Below are 18,083 nucleotides of genomic sequence, written 5' to 3' on the forward strand. Positions count from 1 at the left end.
TGAAGTGGAGTATCTATTGCATGGATCATTTGTAAACTGCTATCACAATATCCCAAATCAGCACCACAGTTACTGGTTATGGAGTATGTGTCATGTTGTGTCTTGTCTCTGTCCTTTCCCTTCACCCTGTCTCCCTCTGCTGGTCGTTGTTAGGTTACCTTTTCTCCCCCGCTTTCTCCCAGCTGTTCCTTGTCTCCTCTAACTACCCATTCACCCCGTTTCCCACCTGTTCCCTTTTTCCCTCTGATTAGGTCCCTATATCTCTCTCTGTTTCTGTTCCTGTCCTTGTCGGATTCTTGTTTGTGTTTCATGCCTGAGCCAGACTATCGTCATGTTTGCTGTAACCTTGTCCTGTCCTGTCGGAATCTGCCGGTCTATCTGAGCCTACCTATGTTTGGTTATTAAAGAAGCTCTGTTTAAGTTAGTTCGCTTTTGGGTCCTCATTCACTCACCATAACAGAAGAATCCGACCAAGAATGGACCCAGCGACTTCGGATCCTCTCCACTCAGCCGTCGGGATCCAGGGAGCGATGCTAGGCAGACACGAGCAGGAAGTGTCTGCTGCTCGACATGCCGTTGAGACCCTGGCCACCCAAGTCTCCAACCTCACAGAACAGGTTCACCATCTCCGCCTCGATCCACCGGCCACTTCCAGGGCTTTCGAATCTCCGGAGCCCAGAATCAATAACCCGCCGTGTTACTCTGGGGAGCCCACTGAATGCCGCTCGTTCCTCACCCAGTGTGATATTGTGTTTTCTCTCCAGCCCAACACTTACTCCAGGAGCACTGCTCGTGTCGCCTACGTCATATCTCTCCTTATTGGACGGGCTCGTGAGTGGGGCACGGCAATCTGGGAGGCAAGGGCTGAGTGTACTAACCAGTATCAGGACTTTAAGGAGGAGATGATACGGGTTTTTGATCGATCTGTTTTTGGGGAGGAGGCTTCCAGGGCCCTGTCTTCCCTATGTCAAGGTAATCGATCCATAACAGACTACTCTATTGAGTTTCGCACTCTTGCTGCCTCCAGTGGCTGGAACGAGCCGGCTTTGCTCGCTCGTTTTCTGGAGGGTCTCCGCGCAGAGGTAAAGGATGAGATTCTCTCCCGGGAGGTCCCTTCCAGCGTGGATTCCCTGATTGAACTCGCTATTCGCATTGAGCGACGGGTTGATCTGCGTCACCGAGCTCGTGGAAAGGAGCTCGCGTTCTCCGTTGCCCCCCTCTCCGCATCACTACCATCTTCCTCTGCCGGCTCGGGAGCTGAGCCTATGCAGCTGGGAGGTATCCGCATCTCGACTAAGGAGAGGGAACGGAGAATCACCAACCGCCTCTGTCTCTATTGCGGTTCTGCTGGTCATTTTGTCACTTCATGTCCAGTAAAAGCCAGAGCTCATCAGTAAGCGGAGGGCTACTGGTGAGCGCTACTACTCCTGTCTCTCCTTCAAGATCCTGCACTACCTTGTCGGTCCATCTACGCTGGACCGGTTCGTCAGCTTCCTGCAGTGCCTTAATAGACTCTGGGGCGGAGGGCTGTTTTATGGACGAGACCTGGGCTCGGGAACATGACATTCCTCTCAGACAGTTAAGGGAGTCCACGGCCTTGTTCGCCCTGGATGGTAGTCCTCTCCCCAGGATTCAGCGTGAGACGCTACCTTTAACCCTCACTGTTTCTGGTAATCATAGCGAAACCATTTCTTTTTTGATTTTTCGTTCACCTTTTACACCTGTTGTTTTGGGCCATCCCTGGCTAGTTTGTCATAATCCTTCCATTAATTGGTCTAGTAATTCTATCCTCTCCTGGAACGTCTCTTGTCATGTGAAATGTTTAATGTCTGCTATCCCTCCTGTTTCCTCTGTCTCTTCTTCACAGGAGGAGCCTGGTGATTTGACAGGGGTGCCGGAGGAATATCACGATCTGCGCACGGTGTTCAGTCGGTCCAGGGCCACCTCTCTTCCTCCACACCGGTCGTATGATTGTAGTATTGATCTCCTTCCGGGAACCACTCCCCCCCGGGGTAGACTATACTCTCTGTCGGCTCCCGAACGTAAGGCTCTCGAGGATTATTTGTCTGTAGCTCTTGACGCCGGTACCATAGTCCCCTCCTCCTCTCCCGCCGGAGCGGGGTTTTTTTTTGTCAAGAAGAAGGACGGGTCTCTGCGCCCCTGCATAGATTATCGAGGGCTGAATGACATAACAGTTAAGAATCGTTATCCGCTTCCTCTTATGTCTTCAGCCTTCGAGATCCTGCAGGGAGCCAGGTTTTTCACTAAGTTGGACCTTCGTAACGCTTACCATCTCGTGCGCATCAAGGAGGGGGACGAGTGGAAGACGGCGTTTAACACTCCGTTAGGGCACTTTGAATACCGGGTTCTTCCTTTCGGCCTCGCTAACGCTCCAGCTGTCTTTCAGGCATTAGTCAATGATGTCCTGAGAGACATGCTGAACATCTTTGTTTTCGTTTACCTTGACGATATCCTGATTTTTTCACCGTCACTCCAGATTCATGTTCAGCACGTTCGACGTGTCCTCCAGCGCCTTTTAGAGAATTGTCTTTTTGTGAAGGCTGAGAAGTGCACTTTTCATGCCTCCTCCGTCACATTTCTCGGTTCTGTTATTTCCGCTGAAGGCATTAAGATGGATCCCGCTAAGGTCCAAGCCGTCATTGATTGGCCCGTCCCTAAGTCACGCGTCGAGCTGCAGCGCTTTCTCGGCTTCGCGAACTTCTATCGTCGTTTCATCCGTAATTTCGGTCAGGTGGCCGCTCCTCTCACAGCCCTTACTTCTGTCAAGACGTGCTTTAAGTGGTCCGTTTCCGCCCAGGGAGCTTTTGATCTCCTCAAGAATCGTTTTACATCCGCTCCTATCCTTGTTACACCTGACGTCTCTAGACAGTTCGTTGTCGAGGTTGACGCGTCAGAGGTGGGCGTGGGAGCCATTCTTTCTCAGCGCTCCCTCTCTGACGACAAGGTCCACCCATGCGCGTATTTTTCTCATCGCCTGTCGCCGTCGGAACGTAACTATGATGTGGGTAACCGCGAACTGCTCGCCATCCGGTTAGCCCTAGGCGAATGGCGACAGTGGTTGGAGGGGGCGACCGTTCCTTTTGTCGTTTGGACTGACCATAGGAACCTTGAGTACATCCGTTCTGCCAAACGACTTAATGCGCGTCAGGCGCGTTGGGCGCTGTTTTTCGCTCGTTTCGAGTTCGTGATTTCTTATCGTCCGGGCTCTAAGAACACCAAGCCTGATGCTTTGTCTCGTCTCTTCAGTTCTTCAGTAGCCTCCACTGACCCCGAGGGGATTCTCCCTGAGGGGCGTGTTGTCGGGTTGACTGTCTGGGGAATTGAGAGGCAGGTAAAACAAGCGCTCACTCACACTCCGTCGCCGCGCGCTTGTCCTAGGAACCTTCTTTTCGTTCCCGTTCCTACTCGTCTGGCCGTTCTTCAGTGGGCTCACTCTGCCAAGTTAGCCGGCCACCCTGGCGTTCGGGGTACGCTTGCTTCCATTCGCCAGCGTTTTTGGTGGCCCACCCGGGAGCATGACACGCGTCGTTTCGTGGCTGCTTGTTCGGTCTGCGCGCAGACTAAGTCCGGTAACTCTCCTCCTGCCGGCCGTCTCAGGCCGCTTCCTATTCCCTCTCGACCGTGGTCTCACATCGCCTTAGATTTTGTCACCGGACTGCCTTCGTCAGCGGGGAAGACTGTTATTCTTACGGTTGTCGATAGGTTCTCTAAGGCGGCCCATTTCATTCCCCTTGCTAAGCTTCCTTCTGCTAAAGAGACGGCACAAATCATCATCGAGAATGTTTTCAGAATTCATGGCCTTCCGTCAGACGTCGTTTCGGACAGAGGTCCGCAATTCACGTCTCAATTTTGGAGGGAGTTTTGCCGTTTGATTGGGGCTTCCGTCAGTCTCTCTTCCGGCTTTCACCCCCAGTCTAACGGTCAAGCAGAACGGGCCAATCAGACTATTGGTCGCATCTTACGCAGTCTTTCTTTTCGCAACCCTGCGTCTTGGTCAGAACAGCTCCCCTGGGCAGAATACGCCCACAACTCACTTCCTTCGTCTGCGACCGGGCTATCTCCTTTTCAGAGTAGCCTCGGGTACCAGCCTCCGCTGTTCTCATCTCAGTTCGCCGAGTCCAGCGTCCCCTCCGCTCAGGCTTTTGTCCAACGTTGCGAGCGCACCTGGAAGAGGGTCAGGTCTGCACTTTGCCGTTATAGGACGCAGACTGTGAGGGCTGCTAATAAGCGTAGAACTAAGAGTCCTAGATATTGTCGCGGTCAGAGAGTTTGGCTCTCCACTCAGAACCTTCCCCTTAAGACGGCTTCTCGCAAGTTGACCCCGCGGTTCATTGGTCCGTTCCGTATTTCTCGGGTCATTAATCCTGTCGCAGTTCGACTTCTTCTTCCGCGATACCTTCGTCGCGTCCACCCGGTCTTCCATGTCTCCTGTATTAAGCCCGTTCTTCGCGCCCCCGCTCGTCTTCCCCCCCCCCCCCCCCCCCCCCATCCTTGTCGAGGGCGCACCCATCTACAGGGTCCGCAGGATTTTGGACATGCGTCCTCGGGGCCGTGGTCACCAGTACCTTGTCGATTGGGAGGGGTACGGTCCTGAGGAGAGGAGTTGGGTTCCCTCTCGGGACGTGCTGGACCGTGCGCTGATCGAGGATTTCCTCCGTTGCCGCCAGGTTTCCTCCTCGAGTGCGCCAGGAGGCGCTCGGTGAGTGGGGGGGTACTGTCATGTTGTGTCTTGTCTCTGTCCTTTCCCTTCACCCTGTCTCCCTCTGCTGGTCGTTGTTAGGTTACCTTTTCTCCCCCGCTTTCTCCCAGCTGTTCCTTGTCTCCTCTAACTACCCATTCACCCCGTTTCCCACCTGTTCCCTTTTTCCCTCTGATTAGGTCCCTATATCTCTCTCTGTTTCTGTTCCTGTCCTTGTCGGATTCTTGTTTGTGTTTCATGCCTGAGCCAGACTATCGTCATGTTTGCTGTAACCTTGTCCTGTCCTGTCGGAATCTGCCGGTCTATCTGAGCCTACCTATGTTTGGTTATTAAAGAAGCTCTGTTTAAGTTAGTTCGCTTTTGGGTCCTCATTCACTCACCATAACAGTATGGGTATATTACACCAGGGTTCACTCTAAATCATGAGAAAAATTCCAAACGTGTGGATCTGGAGATCTCCTCTGCTGAAGTGACAGACTCTGCTCTGTACTACTGTGCCATGGAGCCCACAGACAGTATAACTCAAAGATGTGAGATGAAGGCTTTTTGCTTGGAATGATCTTCATTCTCATCAACAGTGACACAATATTCTACTATTCTTAGTGAAGGTTTATTTGCAGATGGTATATATGGTATAGCATGGTATAGTATTATCTATTGAGAAAAAAAAACAAAAAAAAAACAGCAAAAACAATACATTTTCAGATAGAAATTAAGTCTAAAATAAACTGAGGAAGAGGCCAATAGGAACTAAAAACCCTTAACCACAGAAGAAGAGTTACATATCCAGTTAACAGAGGAGGGGCCTCATAGTCAAACACTGGTATAGGCTGGGTATACCTGCAACCATGAGGATGTCTCTGTAGAGGATCTACTCAGCTCTCTCACTGTCTTATCTCTCAGTTAGTTTATCTAGTCTGTGTCAGGATGTCACTCATATTACTGTTGCTCCTCTCTGCATTTATAGGTGAGTGCTGAGTTCTCATCTTAAACCAAATCATATTTTGAATACAATCACATTGCATTCATCAATTAATGATTGCATTAAAAACTAAGTAGCATTTTACTGGAAAGTTTCAATTCTTTCGCTTGTCATACTTTATGGGCACCTAATCCATGTATTGTTTCTCTTTAGGAATAAACATTAACACAATGACAATACTTATGTTGTTGCAGGTGATAGTATGGAGCAGGAAACAATAACTCCATTGAAGCCTGAAGTCAATGCTCTCCAAGGAACAGACATCACTCTCTCCTGCAACTACAAGGGCAACGTTAATAATCTACAATGGTACCGTCAATACCCCGGATCCAGACCAGAGTGTCTTCTTTGGATCCTACAAAGCAGCATGCATGTACAGAAACAATCCATTACGACTCCACGACACACTGGTAGACTGAATGAAGAGAAGACCCGTGTTGACTTGATGATCTCCTCTGTTGAATTGGAAGACTCTGCTCTGTACCACTGTGCCTTGCAGCCCACAGTGACAGGAAACCCAGACACACTGTACAAAAACCTGTCAAGACCCTTGGGGGTGAACAGTGCATTGTACTCTGATCGATCAGTTATTATTTAGTGTGCATTAATACGTTTATTTTTTCCTGTATCTCCACAATAAAACACATTTAATATTAATATTGTTCAGGATATAATACTTTATACTGTCTGCATCTTCCTGTTCTGATATAACATGATCAAAGATACTAGTCTGAATAAATACAGAATGAAGAAAATGTGTGGAGTTGTTTTGCTTCCTTTTAGCAGGGGTTCCCAAACTTTTTCACCTATGTGCCCCCATTGCACTATTGTGGAACATCCCGCGACCTTAACCCACCTATTTTTGTAAAGGGTACAAGCACTGTTCATGACACAAACTGTACACACCCTTCCTGTTGGTAGAGAGAATTTTGCTGTTTTTAAGCTTATTTCCTGAAATTCTATACATTTAGTCATGGGGTGCAAAGAACATTTTTCCGTTTTAAATAACATTTTCTAATGTGTTTGAAAGTGATATTTGAGTGACATTTTTCTTACAACATATATGGGCAAAACATTTACAAAAAAAAAACTTTAGCTGACATAGGCTTGTTGATCTGGACATTGCTGACAAGTTATAAATAGCTCTCTAAGGTATGCAATGAATAACATGGCAAGAGGAACTGATGATGCAATACCCAAACTGAGTTCCTTAAAAAAAATGTGGGGTTGGACTCCCGCGCCTCCCCTGCCGACCCCTCGCACACCCGCTAGGGTGTACACCCAACAGTTTGGGAACCACTGTTTAGAGGATTCAGGGCAGTAATTGTCTTATTCTTCTTATTTTGGTCAACAGCATGCATTTTGAGGCAATATCAATAGAGGGCAGTTATGAGCTGAAATATCTCTATTTAGAACTACAGCAAAATCTAGAAGATGACATTTAGCAGCAATCCAACCCAGAAAGACAGTTGAACTCAAATACCCAACTACCTTTAGTGTAGAGGTGGAGCTACAAAGTCAATGAGTGCTTTGACATGACAGTATGTAATCTACAATATGTTTGAGGAGATAATAGTGATACACTCTTACCTGACAACGTATAAAGCCAGTCAGTCATTCAGGTCCCAGGAAGATGTTTATGCAATTCTGCATTTTTCAATGTTCATTGGTAAGTGCATAGGTTCTGCTATACATTTTTAGATTGCAGACATATGCCGATAATGCATTTATGGTACATGAATTGCAATATGATTTATTCAAAACATGTTTAACATAAGATCTTTCAGGTAGCAGTTATGAGGAGGAAATAATATCAGCCACAACTGAAGAGTGTGATTTTGAGGATGATGATGTTACTCTGGCCTGCAACTACACTGGCTCCTACCGTACTGATACTTGACCGAGGTACCAACAATACCCGAGATCAAAACCAGAATTCCTGCTCCTCCTCACTGAAGGAGGGTTAAAGATACATAATGAATCGACGCATCCTCGCCTGTCTGTTAAACTACATGAAGATAAGACCCACGTGGATCTGGAGATCTCCGCTGCTGAGGTGACAGACTCTGCTCTGTACTACTGTGTACTGAAGCCCACAGTGATAGGACACGAAAAAACACTGTACAAAAACTTGACAACATACAGTGTACTGTAGAAAGAAAGCAATAACAGAAAACATTTCATAATGGTGTCAAGAGGAGGGGCTGTATAATCAAAGACCCACATGTAGCTTGATGTTATTGTTGAGGAAGTAGCTAGTTAGTCAGGTCTCAGTGCTGTCTATCGGTTTCTCAAAGGTCTAGCAAGATGTTTTTCTTCTCATTTGTTCTCTTTTCAGCATTTTTAGGTGAGTTATTACATGGATTGAAATGTTTTAATTTAATCTTACAGTGAATGAACAACACAAAAACATGTTAATTGCACATTAATAATTTGTAAATATCAGTTACAACTGCACAGTTGTACAGTTACAGAAGTTATTTGTCCAAATATTTTTGCAGGAAACAGTTTTGGGGATTCAATAAACCCTGTGACTACAGAAGAGCTTGTTCAGGAGGGAATGAATGTCCATCTCTTCTGCAAATATGATGGTACTGTCTACAATCTACAGTGGTACCGCCAATATCCCAGATCCAAACCAGAATTCCTCTTGTACATCACACCAGAAGGGTCTATATTTAAAGCTACTCCCCCACCTCCTCGTATGACAATTTCAATTGACAAAGTGGAGAAACTTGTGGATCTGAAGATCTATTCTGCTGATGTGACAGACTCTTCTCTGTACTACTGTGCCATGAAAACCACAGTGACAGAAAACTCTGACACACTGTACGAAAACCTGTCAAGAACCATGGGAGGAAACAGACATACTGTATGACATACATAAGTAACATACCTACTGAATGTCAAGGTGAGGGACCTATGGTAGAGGATGATCTGAACAACAGTGAAGAAACATAAAAACAGGAGGAAACTTTCAGACTGCTTAGATCTCTCTGTCCATTACTCTATGTTCATTCTTGACCATATTGAGTTAATACAATAAAATACAATACAATCCAATTCATTGCCATTTGACTGTAATTCCATTTCAAATACATTTTCATGAACAATTGAATGTATGTATATTAAAACCATTCTCTATGCATGTGTCAGTTGTGAGGACCTCATGCTGTTATGCTGTCGTGCAACTATTCCAGAGCAGCTACTGCTGGAGATTAATTCTATTGGTTTCAGCAAGACACAGCACAAAGGCCAGAATTATTCCTCTACATCTCAGGTTCAGAGTTTATAAAGAAAGCAGATCCTCTGAACACTAATATCTGTAAATCTGAATGAAGAGAAAAAACATTTGGATCTGGAGATCTCCTCTGCTGAAGTGACAGATTCTGCTCTGTGCTAATGTTCTGTGAGGCCCACAGTGACAAGAAACCTACACACACTGTACAAAAACCTCAGCAGGGACCACATCAGCAGGGATGTATCCAGTTTTTCCAACTGGTGTCTAACCCTTACTTTTAGACATCAAAACACTAGTAAATGCTGTTAATATCTCCTGTAAATAAAGTTTATGACTCAAATCCTTCATATGTCCTTAAATTGATTTGAGCATTTACAGATTGTGTCAATTTGATGTGTATTCCTATTCTGCTAGTCAGACCTTTTAACCACATCATATACATCAGTGTAGGCTGTTGAGGGGATCAAGGCTCATAATAATGGCTGGAATGGAGTGAATAGAATGATATCAAACATGGATTCCATGTGGTTGATACCTTTCCATTGTCTCCATTCCAGCCATTACTATGAGCTGTCCTCCCCTCATCAGCCTCCACTGATATACGTACAATATGCATCGTTGACATAACATCATTGCTCTCAACATGGACCTGCTCAGTGGTTTGGTCCTCTGGTGGTAAATCCATGTGCTGCACTCTTTAGAGGAGCATACCTGAAGCCAACTGACTGATAACGGACAAGACAAACATAAAAGGATCCTACACTGTTTTGGTCGGCGTCACGAGATACGAAAAATAATTCAATTTCACATATCATCATGTTGTAATAGTTCATTTTTTGTGTAATGATTTAGTGTCCTATAAAGTGAAATGTGCACAACATACAATAAAATTGACAATTAGTTATTTATGCCAAAATAGACAATAAAAATATTACTGACCTTGTAATTCTTAGAACTTCCTCAACATTTAAATATGGTAAGCAAGTGTACGTGTCAAGTTTTTTTTGCTTTATGTTTATCCATAAACTGCCTTTTCTGCTGCTCCTGGCTGATCTTTAGGTGAGGTACCTTCTTATCCTGCATGTGCTGCCCACTGCACCTCCTGAAGGACAGGTTAATCAGGCCCAAGTGAGCCAGGTGGCTCTTCCACTGCTTCTCACTCTTCAGCCACAACCACTGAGATGTTCTCTCTTCCTCCTGATCAGTTATATGACAGATCTTCTTTGTCCGTCCTCCTCCTATAGACTTTTCAAGGGCGAGTTACTAGTGAGAGTCAATATATGTCAGTAGAGTCTCATAGGTTGCTTCTATTCTTTTCAGCTAGAGATATAAGGTTTTTCATGGGCTGTGTCTCAATCCACCACATGAGCCAATGGCGGTATTCTGCATCTGCGGTGGAAGGTGGCCGAGCTGCAGCGGTGTTTGTCAGACCATGAGACATCCCGAAAATCGATCTTCTCACAAATATGTCTATAGGGTGTATAGCGTTTGGCTTACAAAAAGTATATGACCACTCTATGGAAAGATTAGACTCTCACTGTCGATGTGCCAACTTGTAACGTACCGTTTGGGCTACAAACTAATGTGACTCCACTGTGGAAAGGGTATATTCTCACGAACATGATGGAGAATTTAAACGTTTAAATATTTGTTTAAAAAATATATATGTACAGTATATATAGTTTTTGCACCTAAAGGGGTCATAAAATTCCAAATCTACTAGCTTCATTTTCCACTTTGCAGGTTTCGGTGTGGTATCATTTCCCCCAACAATTCAACTAAACAATTGAATATACAATTAGCTCCTCCCCTATTGCAGAGCCCCACAATTATGAGACTTCTCAGCTACAGTGGATGGAACATAAAGTCTTTAACAGTCTACTCTTCCTCTACACTTGAATCATAATGGCACATTGGCTTAGGAATACTTTGTTTATCCTGGGTGCATGCTATTCTGGTACAGTATAGTGTTTTTCCTTCCTATTCTCTTTATCTGAATCTTAGCTAATTTGTTATTATACAATTATTGATTATTAAAAAAACTATTATTAATACTTTTTCAGATTGCAGAGGTGAAGAGGCTGTTGACCAGCAGAGTGGACATGTTACTGCCCTTGAAGGAGGACTGGTAACACTCAGCTGTAACTACACTACCAGTAGTCCATCTCCTGATCTCTTCTGGTACATCCAGTTAACTAGGGACTCTCCTCAGTATGTCCTGAGAAGAGATCGTTATTCAGAGGGGAGCAATAGTGATGAGTTTAAGAAGAGGTTTGATTCCAGGCTGAATTTCACATCTAGCTCTGTCCCCTAGCTCTGTCCCCTTGAGGTTGCAGCTGTCTGACTCTGCTGTGTACTACTGTGCTCTGAGGCCCACTGTGATAACAGGATATACAGCTCCCTTACAAAAACTATTTGATAGTCTTATACTGTATAAGACTCTTAGAGAGCCTTGTGTACGCTCTTCCTTAATGCTTCCTAAGGCAGAGTTAAGGAAGTGGTTTCACAAGCCTATGAGACAAGTTCTCTCTCCTTATACCCATCTCACAGAATGCATGGAGCCCTGGCTGAGGAACTTACTTATTCTTGCTGCAGTTTGTTATGGTATTATAATATTATTTTCCTAATTCATTTTCTGCCTTTGATCCCATTCCTTTATTTTATTAAATATATTTCTCAGTATAATATTATCAGTATTAATGTCATGTTTATAATCATATTACTCAATTATTTTCAGTAAATTTTCATGCCAATAAAGTTCTCTTCCAATTCAGGTCCAAATGTAGAAGTAAGAGACAATACAATTCCACTAAAATATCTCATGGATTAGAAAATAGACGATTGTTTAATTTTTAGAATTGGCCTAATTGTGTTACTTAGACGCATTTAGAAAAAGCAAAAATCAATATTGTGTACAGAATAATGGAACATCCAGCATCATCCACAAGGAGGTCACATTACCAAGTAAGTGTTGCTTTCTACTCTAAAATGACTTGTTTACAGTATTTGAACATCCCCTCTGTGCTGTCCTGCATGGTCTAGGTCTGTGCTGTCACTAAGACAGGAATCAAGCGAGCACACCAGTTTCTATATTGTAACATAAGTTTGTCTTGCTCTTTGTATCCTATGATAATTATGGGACATTGGCTGTGGACCTCTGTTCTTCTTGCTGCACTTATCTTTGGTAGGATACAGATCTCATGATATTTTTCTCAATACCCTGATGTTACTAGAATCCTGACATTTAGTAACCATGGGACTTTAGGATTCTATCAATTAGATGTGATGTGACGAAAATATGTTCCACAAAAATGTCAGATAGAAAAGTCCCAAGGCATTTTGTTATGTTATTATAATGTTATTTTTTATTATTTGTTTAGCCTTGGCTCCAAATCCTTTCTTTTATCAAACATATTTCTCAGTTCAACACTACAAGTATTAATTTCATGTGTTTTTATTCACACAAATATGCTGCTTGATTATTTTCTCCCTAATACTAATGTGTATTACATTATTTTCCAGAATGCAGAGGAGAAGACTCAGTCATTCAGCCAGCAGGAGATGTGACCACTAACCTTAACAGGTAACACTGGGCTGTCAATGTGATACTACGGATACAAATCCATAACTGTTGTGGTACAAACACGGAGCAAACGAGTACCCCAAGTATATGCTGTGTACTACTGTGCTCGGTGGACCACTGTGATAACAGGATATACAAACCCTTACAAAAACATACTGACCTACACAATGACAATACACCTGTCTGTAGAGTATACAACACCACTTTGAAATTGACACAGCAACTTTCTCACTACCTTCCTGATAGTACCAAGACTAGTGGTAGCAGATGATGATAATCACAGTGATGAGGATGAGGATGATAATGATAATGATGATGATGGTGATGATTATGCAATAAGTTACTTTTGATGCCAATAAAGCTATCTCTTCCAATTTAGCTCTAAAGGTAGATGTAAGAGACATTACAATGCCATTACTATATCTCATGGATTAGAACACATACAGCTAGTAGAGTCTAACTAAATTAATTCCAGATAAAAAAGTTATACTCAGTATTGTGTACAGAGTAATGGAAAAGCCAACATCAACCACAAGGGGGCCACAGTACCAAGTAAGTGTTGCTTTCTACTCTAAAATGACTTGTTTACAGTATTTGAACATCCCCTCTGTGCTGTGCTGCATGGTCTAGGTCTGTGCTGCCACTAAGACAGGAATCAAGAGAGCAAATCAGTTTCTATATTGTAACATCAGTGTGTCTTGCTCTTTGTATCCTATGATAATTATGGGACATTGGCTGTGGACCTCTGTTGTTCTTGCTGCACTTATCTTTGGTAGGTAATGGCTCTCATTCTCTTTTTCTCAACACCCTGATGTTACTGGAATCCTGACATTTTTCACAGAGTTATTCTTCTTTGTTTCCAGAGTGCAGAGGAGCAGACAGTGTAACTCAGTCAATGAGAGAAGTGACTGCTTATGAAGGGGAAGACGTGTCTCTCAACTGTGAATATAACACCAGTTTATCAGCTCCATCTCTCTTCTGGTACATTCAATACACAAACGATTACCCTGAATATGTTTTGCGGAAGGATGTCATTGGACCAGGGGATATTGATGATAGATTCAAGGAGAGATTTGATGCCCATCTCAGTTCCATCACCAAATTAGTCCCCTTGACGATCCAGAGGGTGCAGCTGTCTGACTCTGCTGTGTACTACTGTGCCCTGAAGCCCACTGTGACAGCAAGAGATACAGCCCCCTTACAAAAACACTGTGTGCATGTGGGTGTGTACAGTACTTTGTGTTTTTTAAGTCAATGGGAGGTGTTATACACTGCTCAAAAAAATAAAGGGAACACTTAAACAACACAGTGTAACTCCAAGTCAATCACACTTCTGTGAAATCAAACTGTCCACTTAGGAAGCAACACTGATTGACAATACGTTTCACATGCTATTGTGCAAATGGAATAGACAACAGGTGGAAATTACAGGCAATTAGCAAGACACCCCCAATAAAGGAGTGGTTCTGCAGGTGGGGACCACAGACCACTTCTCAGTTCCTATCCTTCCGGGCTGATGTTTTGGTCACTTTTGAATGCTGGCGGTGCTTTCACTCTAGTGGTAGCATGAGACGGAGTCTACAACCCACACAAGTGGCTCAGGTAGGATGGCACATCAATGCGAGCTGTGGCTAGAAGGTTTGCTGTGTCTGTCAGCATAGTGTCCAGAGCATGGAGGCGCTACCTGGAGACAGGCCAGTACATCAGGAGACGTGGAGGAGGCCATAGGAGGGCAACAATCCAGCAGCAGGACCGCTACCTCCACCTTTGTACATGGAGGAGCAGGAGGAGCACTGCCAGATCCTGCAAAATGACCTCCAGCAGGCCACAAATGTGCATGTGTCTGCTCAAACGGTCAGAAACAGACTCCATGAGGGTGGAATGAGGGCCCGACGTCCACAGGTGGGGGTTGTGCTTACAGCCCAACACCGTGCAGGACGTTTTTCATTTGCCAGAGAACACCAAGATTGGCAAATTCGCCAATGGCGCCCTGTGCTCTTCACAGATGAAAGCAGGTTCACACTGAGCACGTGACAGTCTTCAGACGCCGTGGAGAACGTTCTGCTGCCTGCAACATCCTCCAGCATGACCGGTTTGGCGGTGGGTCAGTCATGGTGTGGGATGGCATTTCTTTGGGGGGCCGCACAGCCCTCCATGTGCTCGCCAGAGGTAGCCTGACTGCCATTAGGTACCGAGATGAGATCCTCAGACCCCTTGTGAGACCATATGCTGGTGCGGTTGACCCTGGGTTCCTCCTAATGCAAGACAATGCTAGACCTCATGTGGCTGGAGTGTGTCAGCAGTTCCTGCAAGAGGAAGGCATTGATGCTATGGACTGGCCCGCCCGTTCCCCAGACCTGAATCCAATTGAGCACATCTGGGACATCATGTCTCACTCCATCCACCAAAGCCACGTTGCACCACAGACTGTCCAGGAGTTGGCGGATGCTTTAGTCCAGGTCTGGGAGGAGATCCGTCAGGAGACCATCCGCCACCTCATCAGGAGCATGCCCAGGTGTTGTAGGGAGGTCATACAGGCATGTGGAGGCCACACACACTACTGAGCCTCATTTTGACTTGTTTTAAGGACATTACATCAAAGTTGGATCAGCATGTAGTGTGGTTTTCCACTTTAATTTTGAGTGTGACTCCAATCCAGACCTCCATGGGTTGATAAATTTGATTTCCATTGATAATTTTTGTGTGATTTTGTAGTCAGCACATTCAACTATGTGAAAAAAAAAGTATTTAATAAGAATATTTCATTCATTCAGATTTAGGATGTGTTATTTTAGTGTTCCCTTTACTTTTTTTGAGCAGTGTATAATTGAGGCAGAGAAAAGGAAATGCCTTTTATAGCTGACAGTGAGAAACCAGGGGAGTCATTCTGTCATAACAGTATTCTTGTGTTCACTCTTCACTGTATTAAATAATACCAGTGACCAGATTTTATATTTGGAAATAAAATGAAAGTCATGTATATGACTAAACATTCTAAATATTCTCTCATATAAATATCATTGATTCTATCTTTACAGTGATTTAGTAAACTAAACCTTCGTCACCACCACCACACTTCATTAAGAGAAAGCATTGAATGGGTTTTATGTCAAAGTGAAGAGCTACAAATGATCCTGTTCAAACTGTACATATGATGACAAGTGACATATTTCAGTTAGTTAGTTGGGCCAACATATAGTAGATGAATGATGATGTTACTTGGTTTGATCTGGACGCTCTCTACAATTTGTAAGTGAGCCTGTATTGTTGATGCTAGTTAGTTTTTTAAATTCCTGTCAATTGTTTTAGTTTCTCGATTTTCTTTACAGGACAGATTGCTGGGGATCACATTAGTCCTGCAAAGCATGACGTCATAGGTACAGAGGGAGAGCCTGTGACTCTGGGCTGCTCATATGATATAGGCTGTAAATGTATTGACCTTTAATGGTACAGGCATTACCCTAACCAGGCTCCTCAGTTCTACAGTATAAAGGTGCAAGATCAGAAAGCGGTAGTGAACATATACATCCACAACGTCTCAGACATCTACTCAACTGATAATAACAAGTCTCACCCTGGCAGACAGCACTCTACTACTGTTCTCTCAGAGAATATACCCAGTGAGACAATGTGTAAAAGATGCTGTTCTAAAACCAGCTGAGCAGAAATGCTTTGATGAAGCGGGGATCAAATTTGAACATTGAACCACAATTCCATAACATAATTGCAGAGGTTGAGATCATAGAATTGTGATGTGCTTTGTGCAATCACCAGGTGTTCTAGTGTTTCTCTGTCTTCATATTCAATGAACAGTGAGAAAAATGTATTCTTCTCTCTTCAACTAGAAGTTTTCAATTCCTTAATTTCTTTATGTGGTTGGAAAAGCACTTGGGAATATGACAAAGTGCAAAAATATTGTTATTTGTAGTTACTCACAATTTATACCACTTGGTGGTGTAGTATGAAAGTCAACCTGAAGGGGGCAACCTAACAAAGCACACAAACCCCTGAATCAGAGGATGCCATACAGACACCCCATGGTCTACTACTGCATGTAATACAGAACAACATGAAGCATCAACAGTAGGACTGAGGGTGTCAAAGCTCTGTTATAGATAGATCAGCATTGTTCTGCTCCTTTCCTTTTCCACTTCAAACTGACTGACTAGTCATGAGAAATTGGCTGATCCTTCATGTTCTGGCTGCATGCTACTTTGGTATAACATCACTCTGTCCATCTGTCTCTTTCTGTGCATTTGCTCATTTTATTTATATACATTATTATTATATGTTGTGAAGATATATTTATCTTTATTTTCAGGGTGCAGAGCAGAAGAGAATGTAAGACAGCCAACAGAAGATGTAATGGTCGTAGAAGGACAACCAACAAAACTCAGTTGTACATTTGATACCACTGATCTATCACCATATCTCTTCTGGTACAAACAACAAGCAAATGGCAAACCCATGTTTATGCTGAGAGAGGATAAATTTGGAACTGGGGAAACTGCTACTGAGTTCAAGGAGAGATTTCATGCCCGTCTGAATGTCACAGCAAAGTCAGTCCCCTTGACGATCCAGAGGTTACAGCTGTCTGACTCTGCTGTGTACTACTGTGCTCTGAGGCCCACTGTGACAACAGTATATTCAGCCCTCTTACAGAAACTGTAAGTTTCACATGTGTCCATAGAAACATTCAGTACCACTGAAAAGTTGGGACAAAAGCACAATATGCATTTCAATATACTTTATGTACAGAAGTAGATCTGTAATATTTACTCTGTAGGCTACACAAGTGTTTGTTCATTATTTTTTAAAGAATACGTGTATGTTTTCACAACATATCAAAACAATAAGTGTATCATACATACTTCATGGAACATTTATGTAATAGAAAATTGCTTTAGGCTACTTTCCATTTTATGTGAGCTAGACGTAAGCTTTTTACTTTGACTAATGTAATGCAAAGAGTGCTTATATCTAATACTGATGAGGTAATATTGACCAATACATTTCTTTACAATCTTACCTCTCTCTAAACAGGCTCCTCCTTCATGTCTGTCAGTTGATGGTGATATACAGGCTGAGATGGACATGGAAGAGAGAGAGAGGATCTCTACCTCTTACTGTAACTCACAGTCACTCTCAGTGATCTGCATAACCATGTTACTCTGTCTGATCATCTGTCTGGTTCTTGATGTGTTCTCCTTCGGTATGATGGAACCTTTTCCCTCATTGGTTTATCGTATCTTTAACACCTTTTTACAAGGGTTTTATAATTTCTAATATCTTTCAAATTATCACTCAGTCTTTCTTTTACTCCCAGATAGCACAGCAGACCATGTTCAACAGCAACCAGGAGGTGTGATTGCTACAGAAGGAGGACTGGTAACAATGAGTTGTCAATGTAACACCAGTGCTAATAATGCATACAAATGATCCTGTTCAAACTGTACATATGATGACAAGTGACATATTGCAGTTAGTTAGTTGGTCCAACATATAGTAGATGAATGATGATGTTACTTGGTTTGATCTGGATGTTCTCTACAATTTG

The 18,083-nt window shown here is 43.6% G+C and overlaps 1 pseudogene; it reads left to right on the forward strand.

The window, feature by feature from the left end:
- Window positions 1-7,361: 7,361 nt before the first annotated feature.
- On the forward strand, window positions 7,362-12,510 carry LOC139386724 (T cell receptor alpha variable 14/delta variable 4-like; annotated as a pseudogene).
- The last annotated feature ends 5,573 nt before the right edge of the window (window positions 12,511-18,083 follow it).

Source organism: Oncorhynchus clarkii, chromosome 28, assembly GCF_045791955.1.
Source record: "Oncorhynchus clarkii lewisi isolate Uvic-CL-2024 chromosome 28, UVic_Ocla_1.0, whole genome shotgun sequence".
NCBI lineage: Eukaryota > Metazoa > Chordata > Actinopteri > Salmoniformes > Salmonidae > Oncorhynchus > Oncorhynchus clarkii.